The 12,864-nt window shown below is 40.2% G+C and overlaps 1 protein-coding gene and 1 long non-coding RNA gene across 2 annotated transcripts in view; both read right to left on the reverse strand.

Moving 5' to 3' along the window:
* LOC308408232 (Fc receptor-like protein 4) overlaps window positions 1–12,864 on the reverse strand; it is a gene marked incomplete at both ends in the record, with an annotated part of 207,681 nt that overhangs the window by 109,206 nt on the left and 85,611 nt on the right. The gene's annotated exons all lie outside the window — the stretch shown is intronic.
* LOC308402940 lies at window positions 1,273–2,078 on the reverse strand. Its single transcript, XR_013972829.1, has 3 exons — window positions 2,003–2,078; window positions 1,868–1,924; window positions 1,273–1,435 (listed from the first exon to the last, which is right to left on the reverse strand). It is a non-coding gene; the product is annotated as an uncharacterized lncRNA (long non-coding RNA).

Below are 12,864 nucleotides of genomic sequence, written 5' to 3' on the forward strand. Positions count from 1 at the left end.
TACATGTAAGTCCTTAATTGTAAATGCAAATTTGAAAATGCTTAAGATTACGTGGCTCTCAAAAGTGTTTCTATTGTGTTGTTAAAGACCACACTGAGTTTATGAACCCTTCTTAAACTAGAGGCTCATGCTGAATTTAACTTCATCTCCTGATTTAACATTCACCAAGAGGCTGGTCAAGCTTAAGAAAATGGTTTTATTTACATCCAGGTCCTTATTTGCAAATGCAAACATTTCATATTTAGATTTATTGCAAGATTACTTGATTGTCAGAAGTGTTTTGTTATTTTGTCTTTCTTTCCCATGTTGTTACCCTGCAAAGTCAAGTTGAGATCTTGAAACCAGTATAAAGTAGAAGCTCATGTTTAACCACGCACACCATTTTCATACATGTAAAAAGGACTGCACACACACGGGTCTATGTGGTATGGAGGGACTATACTACGTCAATCCGCCCGGTGGTGGTTTAAGTGGACTACCGTTTTCAAAGGACTTCGAGCCAAGGGAGCGAGGTGAAAGTGTTCGAAAAAAATCTGAAAAAAAATTGGGTCACTTCAGACCTCATACACTCCCTATATAAGTCTAGATACACTGATACACACCAACCAGACTATTGTGTTTTCTGGAGACATTGTCCACTTGACAACGATGTGTTTTATGAGGTCCAAAAAAAAACCAAAACAATATTGGGTCTTTAAAGGGACAATGATGTAATATTTAAATAGCTCATCATTGCCATGAATACACATCTAACAGGACACAGGATTACTGGAACATCATTTTATTAGTGTTCTTGGATCTGAACATTAATTTTAACCATAAATAAAAAAAAGAAATCTATGGACAAAATGCCCACGCTTCCCACAGAAGTACAAAAATATAGAAAACAGAAAAATTAAAAACATTTAAAATGAATTTTAATAGTTTAAAGGTAAATATTAAGGGGAGAAAATATGCATTTATAATTTTTTATTTTAAATATAACCTGTCAAAAAATATTAAAATAAGAACCTGTCAAAAAAAAAATAAAAAAAAACTAAATAAATTAAATGTAAAAATTATGAAATACAAACTACTTCTGTAATTAACAAGAACTGTTTTGTTTTTTTTCTTTAAACAGAACATCAGTGTTAACAACAATTGACAATCTGACCAAGATGTAAAACCACATCTGGCTAAACAGTTATTTTAGTTCATTTTTTTCCTGCCTTTTTGCAGTTAATCCTCTGTTTCTTACAAAATCTCTTGTTTTGAACTGTTCTTCCTGCCAACACCGGATCTTCTACCAATTTGCAATGACTGCATTCATTTTTGGTGGCTAGTTTCCCTTCGTTTATGTGGTCTTTAAAATGCCTCATCACTGCAGCAACCTCAGCCTTGGACCACATGTTTTTGGGAGCTCTTCGGGAATTGTGGGATTGAGCAGCATTTTTCTCTGGAAGATATATAAAGTAGGAATAGTTAAAACAAACAAAAAACCAAACAAAAAAAACAAAAAACATTTGCTTGTTAAAAGAATGGATGCTACCCTGTACTAACTTCTGAAATGTGTTGCTACCATCAATATCAAAACGAGCTAAAATTCTCTTTGAAAATTTATCAAATTTCTAAAATGAGACAACATTTAGTGTTCCACTGTGAATAAAAGACTGAATAAAAAGTTGAATAAAAGTCTCTTGATGCATGCTCAATCATCCAGTTAAGTAAATCCCAAAACGTTGATTCTGTTAATCTGGACGTAGCGTTTTCAGTGGGAGAAACATTTTGTCACTCATCCAAGGGACTTTTTGCCACCACTCTGCAGTTTGCCATATGTTGCAAAGTGATGAAACAATAATAAGCTTAGAGAACCAACTGCACCCCTTACCTTCAGAGGGAGCAGCAGTCTCACTTGCTGCAGGCATTGTGAGTGGTCCTTCATCTGCTGATTACACAATTTGATTAAGTTTTAATATTTGTAACAAACATTTTATCCACAGAAACCAAGCTAGTGGTAACTTACCACAATCTACAGTGTCTTGGAGCTGCGCTGTGTTTGTGGAATCAGCTACTGCATGTACAGGCTCACTGGTGCCACACGCTGACATTGTGAGTGCTGTGTCATCCTCATCTGATTCACTCTCACTGTTCTTTGTTTCAGCATCACTTAATGCAATTTCATCTGAGAAATTGTGGGGGGGGGGAAACAAAAAACAAACAAACACAAACACAACCCCCCCAAAAACCTCACATTAACAACGAGATATGACAAAATACAGAACAAATACTGGAAATTATAGTACATAGTTTTACTATTTAAGGCCACCACTCTGCAGTTTGCCAAATGTTGCAAAGTGATGAAACAATAGACTTCAAGAACCTTAAATCATGGACACTTAACAGAATGGTCTGTGCTTTTAGGTTTTAATTCTGTTGATAAAGCATAATATTCAACTACTGCCCTAATATTTGCTCCTTTCAATACAAACCTTCTATTTTGATCTCATCCAGTGATTTCCCTTGGATCTGGGAAAGATGTCCTTTTTCCAGTGTTAAAAGCAGTTTGGAAATCTTGGCCAGCTGTGTTGTGGGAACTGGTAATCTGTAGAATTCGCGGTGAACGCGGATATCATGACCCAGGAAATCTGCAACCTGATCAAATTCGTTGTTTTTCAAATTAAGGACTTGTGAGAGTGTGGCAACATGTTTTCTGAGCTGTGTCGATCTTAGATACTCAGGCTGCTTTGCTCCACACTGGTGTGCATGAACACGCAAGGAGTCCATTCCTCTGTAATGACTCATTGATCGGGGTCTTGCAAAGAGGTAGATATTAGTGGCACAAATACCACAGTCAGGCCTCCTACTAACCAGTAGTGACAGAGCATCCAGCATGCTTGGTGTTAGCAGAACTGGAACATTTCTGTCCCTTTTTCCCATTATTTCTATTCTACAGAAATAGTTACAGAGTCTGTTCCATTTCTGAGAGCCCCATGGCAACATCTGTGGAGTGCTGTTTTGTCTCTTTCAAGAAAACTTTTGAGGTGCATCTTTGAAACCTCTCCAGAACGTCTTCGATTGAACACAATGATTTGTGAGAGTGTAACTTGTGCAAGTTGGGCATAATTCTGAGCTGTGGCTTCGTTCTCCAAGCTGCAAAAGGCACTTTCTGCAGATTTTTGAAGGTAGTGATGGAGAAGCTGAACATATTCTGTAAAGGGCAATGTTGATGGCTTGTTAAACTTTGCTTCACTCAATGTGTTCAAGGCAACTTCTTGAACGCATCAGTGGACTTGATTAGGGCTTCATCCTCTGTCATGAGGGCACGACAATGGATAATGTCAGAAATTTTATGCAGTGTATGTCCCAGTTTCAGCGCAAGGCTTGGAGTTTTGTATGACAGTGTCTCTTCATCAAAACCTGAAACTTTCTTTACTGCTTGCACAACTCTCTGGAAATTAGCAGGCTTAATAGCTTCTTCCATGTTATGCACTGAGAATTCTGTACGCAGACACAACAACAAACGTCCCGCTTCACGAAGCTTCTGTCGTATATAATCATACTTTGTAGGGTCTTGTCCATGTTTATTGTAGAGGGACTGGGCAAACTGAATAACAGTAAAGTCATTTCGCACAGCTGAGGCAATCTCATCTTGTTTCATAACAGCAAGAACCTTCCAGACTCCACTTGACACCTGCGGATAACACTGAGACTCCAGAGTTAAAGCCAGGCCGAGTACTTTGGTTCTTCCAGGTTCTTTATCCATGTCATCTTTTGGTTTGTTAGGACATCTGCGGACATGTCTCCAAAGATCCTTGCGAACATACATCCCTTGACAATGAAAGCAATGAGCAAACTTTCCCTCTACTGCTTTAATCTTGGGTCTTCTCTTCACTTTCAGTGGTCCCACTCCACCATGCAAAACTGCAGCATTATGCTTAAAATTTCTCAATTTCTCTAACAGACTTTTACGCTCGTTTGAGTCTCTAGGCAGGGAAAATGCATGCACAACATCAGGAGCCATTTTGTGCGTTTTCAGGTGGAGGGAAATTTTAGCTTGTGGTTTGCCACAAAAATAGCAGTAATTTCTTTTACTTAAAGTCATTTTTTCTGATTCAGTTTCGCAAAGCTCACTTTTATCTTCTGGCTTGTCCTTTGTCAAGTTGTGGATTAAATTCGTTGAATCTGATTGTTCGTGCGCTTTGGAGATGTCATCTTGGCATAGGAGACCTTTTGATGTGCTTGGCAATAATGAGATGTCTTCATCTGAATCTTCATCATATGACTCTGAATCTGGCACATATTCTTCTTCTGATATGCTGTGGTTGCCATCATCATCGCTTGATATTTGATCCAGAACTGAATGTGGCAATCCATCCTCCCCTGAATATTCAGAAATTTCTTCTTTCTGGAATGTAAGAATAAAAGTTATTTTAATTGATCAATACTTTAGACAGGTAAAATATAAACTGAAAAAAGCCAAGCCAAATATGAATGGGATACACACCTGTGTTGACTGGTGACAATTCTGATTTGCCAATTTTGCAAGGCAAGATTTGTGCCAGACCCCTAAACAAACTGAAACACATTTTGATAGACTTAATTTAGCTTTGCAGTTCTATTTAAGTTAAGTAGTTTTTTGTCAAAGCATTGCAGTAATGTCAAATGCTGAAAAAAAAACAACCAAACTGTTCACACTTAAGGATATTTTAATGACTACACATACACTGCTAATACCATTTCAACATAGAAACAAAGCACATGCAGTCAGTTCTGCATGCTGTAGGTCAAACTGTCAAAAAATATGAGAAGACCCCTCCTAAAACCAGAGTGATGTCACCATGAAGCAAACTTTGACGGAGTCCCCCAATAACAGTGTGGTCCTCCTAAGTCACATTTGGGTGGTTAACACACACACACACACACACACACACACACACACACACACACACACACACACACACACTCAGATGTTATCCAGACTTGCACTTTGAAACAAGGAAAAGGACCTACAAGCCACGGTCCATGTAAATCACATCACACCCAGGTGACTGCCAAACACACACACACACACACACACACACACACACACACACACACACACACACACACACACACACACACACAGCATCCATAAAGAATGATGATAGATTAAATTATTAGTTCATTAAGTGGTACACTGGATTATATTTACCCTTTCAGGCTCTGGATGTTTCAGGTCCAGATCATTGTTTGGAAAGCTGTTTGGTTGCGGCTTTAGGCAGCTCACAGTCTTCTGAATCTGGCTGGTCTCAGTCTTCGTGTGTAACAGATAGAAAATGAAAATACAGTGCATTTTTGAAGAGGCTTTTGAAACATTAAATAAACTGTATGAGAAAGATAAGTTTCAAGCTAATGTCTTTAAAATATTCACTGTCATGTATAGAGAATTTAAGGCCCTATGATTAAGTGTCATGGTCCTGGGCCATGTGGGCCCAGTATTCTTAGTTCCTTGTATTTTTGTATTTCGTTCCTTATTTAGGCCATGTTTTCTGAGTTGCCCTGTTGTGTTGTTCCCTAAGTGTTTTCCCTTCATGGCTTTTACCCCCTGTGTGCCCCTCTGTGTATCTGTGAGCCCTCGTCTCTCCTTATGTTTTATTCCATGTTTCCCCTGCCCTTTATGTCTAAGTTCTCCCCGTGCTCTCTCTCCCCCCTGTGTGCCCTCTATGTATTTATGAGCCCTCGTCTCCCTTTGTGGTTGTTTCATGTTTCCCCAGCCCGTTATGTCTGTTTTCCCCGTGCTCTCTCTCCTCCTGTCTGAACCTCTGTGCCTGTACATGTCATGTTCAGTTCACCCCGCCCTGTCTCGTTATGATTATCAGTGTCACCTGTGTTCCCCGTGTGTGCCCACTTTCCTCGTTTACCCTCTGTGTATTTCTGTCTGAGTCTCCCTCTGTTCGGCGTCGCGTTCTCCCTCATGTTGTGTGTAATTCTCCCCGTGGTTCGGTTCCTTGTACAGTTCATGCTTTAGTTTTCCCAGTTTTAGTTTATTTTGTATTGCTTCCCGTGGCCAGCAATAAAGCTGTGTTTTTTGAGTTTATCCCCGTGTCTGTGAATCTGCATCTTGGGTCCTTCCCCTGCCTGCCACACAACGTATCTTGACATTAAGAGAAAAATAGTCAGTGTGATTTCTTTAATCTTTTTTAAGCCATTGCTAAAGGAGTAAAAGAATCACCTGTAGCAGCAACGAACTATCACTAGGGCCCATTTATCTTCGAGGGACAAAATTTAAAATGAATCTAACTAAAGAGGCTAGAATCACATTAAACATCAATCACTGTTAAAATTTAGAAACCGAAAGCCATTTTTTATTTCTGCATACCTGCTGATATTTTTTTAGTGCTTTTAGAGGGCTTTGATGTGGCAGCCATCACAATTGCCCATTTCAAATTCAAATCAAATTCAAATTCAAATTTTATTTGTCACGTACACAGTCATACACAGTACGATATGTAGTGAAATGCTTGGACAACTGCTCGTGACCTAAAGAAAACAAAAAAGGAAACGGCTATGAATAAGATAGGAAATAAATATGAAAAATTAAAAAGGGTAAATTTAACTAGGAAGGAATAAAATATAAATTAAGGTTAAAAATGAAATAACTGTACAACACAAATTAGAATGAAGGGTAAATTTAACTGGGAAAGAATAAGATAAAATATATAAATTAAAGTTGAAAATAAAATAACTGTACAACAAAATACACAATACACAGTATAGAACTATATAAGAATGTATGAAGAAATATAAATAAATATATACACAATAACAGCAGCGTGATTTAAGTAATGAAGTGAAAACAATGTCCAGAATGTCCAGTGTGTGTGTAAGAACTGTATGTGTGGGTCAGTACTGTGTGGTGGTGTGATTGAGAGACCGTATCGCCTGCGGGAAGAAGCTCCTCCTCAGTCTCTCTGTGTTGGTCTTCAGGGAGCGGAATCGCTTTCCTGACCTCAACAGAGAGAACAGTCTGTTGTTGGGATGGCTGAGGTCCTTCACGATCTTCCTGGCCTTGGTCCAGCACCGCCTGCTGTAGATTGAGTGCAGGTCAGGGAGCTCGGAGCGGATGGTGCGCTCAGCTGACCGCACAACCCTCTGTAGAGCTCGTCTGTCCTGCATGGTGCTGTTCCCGAACCAGGTTAAGATGTTTCCCGTCAGGATGCTCTCTATGGTGCACGAGTAAAAGTTCCTGAGCACCTTGGAGGGCAGTTGGAAGTCTCTCAAGCGTCTGAGGTGGTAGAGACGCTGTCGGGCCTTTTTCACCACGGAGTTGATGTGACAGGACCATGACAGGTCCTGCGTGATGTGAACTCCGAGGTATTTGAAGCTGTCCACTCTCTCCACTGGGCACTCGTTGATGACGGGGGTCTGGTAGTTCCTCTCCTGCTTAGTGCTGAAGTCCACTATCAGCTCCTTTGTCTTACTGACGTTTAGAAGGAGGTTGTTCCTCTGGCACCAGTTCTCCAGATTCCTAATCTCCTTCAGGTAGGCCGTCTCGTTGTTATCAGAGATCAGGCCCACCACGACGGTGTCGTCAGCAAACTTGATGATGGTGGTGGAGCTGGTAGTGGCCACACAGTCATATGTGTACAAAGAGTACAGCAGGGGGCTCAGAACACACCCCTGGGGGGCTCCAGTGCTGAGAGTGGTGGAGGCTGAGACATGTCCGCCCATCCTTACTGCCTGTGGTCTGCCAGTTAGGAAGTTGGAGATCCACAGACACATAGATGAGCTGAGTCCCAGATGCTCCAGCTTGGTGGTGAGTGTGGAGGGAATTATGGTGTTAAATGCAGAGCTGTAGTCTATGAAGAGCATTTTAACATAATTCCCCCTTCTAGTGTCCAAGTGAGTGAGTGATGTGTGGAGGAGATGAGAGATGGCATCGTCTGTGGAACGATTTGGACGGTAAGCGAACTGTAGTGGGTCCAGTGTGTCTGGTAGTGAAGAAATGATGAAGTCTCTGACCAGGCGTTCAAAGCACTTCATTACTACTGAGGTGAGGGCTACAGGGCGATAGTCATTGAGAGAAGCAGGGTGGGGTTTCTTCGGGACAGGAACAATGATGGACTCTTTGAAGCATGTGGGGATCACCGACTGAGATAGAGAGATGTTGAATATCTCAGTGAACACAGGAGCTAGCTGGTATGCGCAGTCTCTTAGGATACGACCTGGGATGCCGTCTGGTCCTGCTGCTTTCCTGGTGTTCACTCTCTTGAAGGCTCTCCTTACTTCATGCTCGGAGATGACGAGCACGTTTCCGGTGCTGGCAGTATCTTCCTGTCTGCAGCCGTTAGCGCTTCCATTAGTACCTACCCCTGTTTTTCCAGTAGGTTATAGTACCATGTAGTTTTTCAGTAACTACTGCACCAAGGTTCCAAAGTGATCAGAAAATTTGACATAGACAGACTGAATGCCACCAGGTGGCTGGTCAATGTTGTCATTCGATAAGTTATGAGTGCGCCTCCTTCGTGAAAATCCAAGCCATCATTTTTGAAACTCTGAAATGTTTGAAATGGCGACCAAAATTTACAGCGTGATCCCTGAATTGAACACTAAAGTATAGACTGAGCAGCAGGCATTTTGTCACCTTGACGTCCATGCTTGCTGTGGCATTTATATCACTGGATGCTCGGCTGCATTGCTATAGTGACCCCAGGCACAGTAGGTGATACTCAATTTCAGTGGAAAACTAGATGCCCTAAGTCACGTTAAGCCAATTTGAGTAGGTACAAATGTAAAAATAGCTTACGGTATGCAATTTATCAGTTCCAAAAAGTACAATTGTAGAAATACCTTGCATCTCCAGGGCCAATCCGAGTCACCATAATTATAGTCTATTTCTTCACCTGGACTTATGTCTCTGCTTGCAAATAAGCATAGATGGGGCTTTCCATTGATATTTAATATTTTCATCTTAGCACTTGGACTGATGTGGTTGTCATTGACAAGTCTGCCTAATGACCCATCTTCTTGAGATGCATCCACACTGTGGGGTTAGGCAAAAAAGTATTAGCTTAACTAGTTTTTGTTAGGAAGCTTTTTTTTTTCATAAATCAAAAGCAATGTGTAATTTAATCTTAATCAAACTACACTGATATAATACGCACCACCAGAGTTTTCCATCAAACTTGAATTCAAACATGAACACCTTCAGGCTGTCATGATAAACTCTGTGTCTCCGCTCACATTCTTCTTTTGTTATGAGTTTACCTCTGTATTCCAAAAGAAAGTCTCCTTTTTGGAATGGAACAGTCGTGAAAATGCCCCGACCTGAATTGCAGAGGCATACCAAGTGAGTGACAAAAGACAAAGTGACAAACTCCAAATCTAATCCAAACTAAAGACCAACTTACCTTTGGAGGCATTTATGTAGTGGATATCAAGTCCCAGTTTGTCCCTTCCAGCAGAAACATGACAGACTGCATCCTCCCGTGGAGGAATGCGTCTCCTTCGCATGTTCTCCTGTACGTTTTGATTGGCTGTATTACCAAAGCATATAAAGTATTACGATTATCGTCATCATTGTCATCATCATCAGTAGTAGCAGAACTAGCAGTAGTGTAGTTTACAGCATAAACACAGCTGACTTATTCATAGTCCTAATTTATGCCTTCTTTTAAAATGTTAAAGGCCTAGTACTCAAAATGGCGACATGTGACATTTCTGTAATGGCGACTGCAGAGAGTGATACAAGTACTGAGAAAGCTTAGGCATCAAAACTGTAAGAAGTTTTTTCTTCAGGCATATAAATAAATACACGACTAAATACACTTATACCCCTTGCTTTTATTTTAGGGCTGTCAGCAGAATGGACAGACATTGGACAAACTGCCCGAAATTAGCTGACAGCGACATCAGGGATTTTGACTCAGACTGCGCTGGTTTAATTGTTAATCGCGTTAGTCGCGATGTCGGCATTAACACGTTTAAGCCACAATAATGCTTTAACACCGAGTAAATCCTAACACGAGTTAGCCCGCTTTATCGCGTTGACGCGGTTAGTCGTCAGCCGTATTTTATTTACTCAATGACAAACGCTGGGGCCATTTTACTTCTTCAAAGACTAACTAACAGTCCATAAAGCATAAATTAAACCAGTTTAATATAGGCCTGTGCACCTATAATTTCATATAGTATTAAATAGTGATGTGACGTTCTGTATCGAGGCTTCGAAGCTTGTGTCGAGTAATTGAGGGGGCGTTTCCGCGATGCGCGTATCGAGGCTTGCTTCATTTATGGGAGGAGCTGAAAATGATGACGTCCGAAGCCTCGCTGCCCGGCTGTACCACGTGACTGGTTCATGAAGTGGTTCGAACTTTGCCGCGAGATATGACAGCGATATAAACCCCTCAGACTTCATTCAAAATGTGGGTGTTTAATGGAGAGTTGCGGTTAGTGAGAGTTTGGAGGTTTATGAGAGTGAAGAGAGAAAGTCAGGAGAGAATGGAGCCAGCTAAGAAGAGGAGGATGTCCTCCCCTGTGTGGGAACATTTTGATTTTATTCCTCCCAACAAGGTATGTAAATTTCTACAGAAGATGTATTTTCATAATACTGATGGTGCAATAGGACAAAGGATTCAAAAGATTTGTTAAATCATTAAATCCTAGCTATGTTCTCCCCACTAAAAAGGCCATAAAAGCAGTGAAAATTTAGTTTTTACAGAATAAAATGTGAACAGGCAGGACTGAGGCTCAAAGCCTCAGTGTGTAGCTGTCCATACCTCAACGTTACAAAAGCACAACTACTGTCCACACCCCAACCACACCTCACCTCACAGTAAATGATCATTTCCATTTTAAGCATTTCCAAATGATCATTTTCCATACTGCCAGTATAAATATACACAGTATACTGCATCACTACAATATACATGTTTTACACACTCCTTTTGTTGTTGACATTTACAGGCTGTGTGCAAAATGCCACACTCTTCAAATTCATGCCAACTAATATTTTTACGTCCAGTAGGTGTCCTACTAGAGCAAATGAAGCTTCAAGAAGCTTTGCGCTGGGGTGAAGCAATTGGATGAAAAGCTTCAGTGCTTCATGAAGCTTCATCTGCCCATCACTAGTATTAAAGTCATGGTGCATTTTACATTAAAAAAGGCTTACCTTTGTGTTTTTAATCCGTCTTCGTATTGCCGTCGACATATACTTGTTAAAGGGCACGCGCGAAGTCGTGGCGCTGTTTCCTGTAGGTACCGCCTATATATATAGCCTACCAATCACAATGACTTCCGGCCGTGTGTATTGAAAATGTGTATTAAATTGCAGTACTTACACACATCCACTCTAACTCGAAACGTCGCTGTGCAATACATTGGAATACACAAAAATCAGGTGAGGGGTATAGGTGGACTTTTAAGAAAATCAGAAAATCTTTTAATTAGAGTTTAATAAATGAATTTACACTACAGTTTAAGCAAATACACGTCAAAAGATAAATAGTGACCTCATAAGAAGTAGAAAAATTATTATTTAGACACTTAAAAATGCATTTACAAGTCATGTTTTAGGGGGACACATGAATACACAGCAAAAAGTCGAAATGTCCCCAGAGCCCAGGTACAGTGCCAGGTCAAATGTCAATCCATACCACATAGACGCACTCACACACACTGGTGACTGTCTCCATCTAGTGGTGAAGAATGTAATGCTGGTGTAGAAAATTTTAATAGTCTGTTTTTCACTTCTGTACAACGATTATTACTGTCACAAAAACCTACAAGTTAATTATATTTCAGTATGACACAATATTAATTTATTTCTTAGCCAAAATCATGCAACAGCCCAGATCAGGCTCCATAATATTTTCTACTTCATTTTTGTTGTTAGGATCATCAACACATGCATCACAGACTGTGAGAAGAATTCAGGTTTCAGTCAGATGTGAGAAAAGCCAACAATCCATGAGATTAATAAGTACAGTGATGAGTTTAATGTTAAGTGGAAGCGAGTTGACAAATGTACAAATGAATCCCAAATGAATCCCCCTCTACTGTAGACTGAATTCATTATAACCCCATAGAACAGGATCTGTAATATGTATCAGTTTAAATGCAGAATGAAATTTTTGCATCCATTTTTCTTTCTTGTGAAAGGTTTTTACCCCTCAGCTGTAAAAGGCTGACGGGGTTTTGTCGTCACGCGGCCATGCAGGTGGATGGGGTGGCTGGTAGCGTGGACACCCAGGTTTCTGAACATGATAACTTGAAAATGATGCTGCATCCGATTTCCAAACTGATATCATAGGTGCATGTACGAAACGTTTCTGACGAGTTTGAAACCTAGTGACCTTGAAGTAAAAGTCAAGCACAAAGTTTTCGGAAAATTATGTAAACATGATAACTTGAGAATGAGTATTTTTAAATTCATGACATAGGTGCAGCTACTAAAAATCAGGAATTAGTTCAAATCCCAGTGACATTGAACTTAACATCTAACTGTCAAAGAAGGTGGTGAAAGCTTACTGATTTGGGCTTGTTTTTTTCGGTTATTGAGTCATCTATACACCCCTCAAGGCCAGGTTGTATAAGGGTAAAGTTGCACACAAGTAATACATCATAAAGGAAGTATGTCTCAACTTGATCCTTAAATTTCATCCTTGAAATGTACTTTTTCCTTGAAATTCTGGACATGTGAAAGCATGCAGGTGTAAAACACGTCATTTGCTTTGCTTTTCATTTATATTCATGCTGATGCAATGTTCTTATTTAAATTCAGTCTATGGTTCTTGCACAAGTCTTTTAAGTCACAACTCATCTGCATCTCATATCACTGAACTGCAGGTTTGTTGTGCTGGTGTGGTGACTGGTTCCTGTGGGAAAGTCTGTGAAAGTCAAATGAAG

The sequence above is a fragment of the Rhamphochromis sp. 'chilingali' genome (assembly GCF_963969265.1).
Source record: "Rhamphochromis sp. 'chilingali' genome assembly, chromosome: 1".
Lineage (NCBI taxonomy): Eukaryota > Metazoa > Chordata > Actinopteri > Cichliformes > Cichlidae > Rhamphochromis > Rhamphochromis sp. 'chilingali'.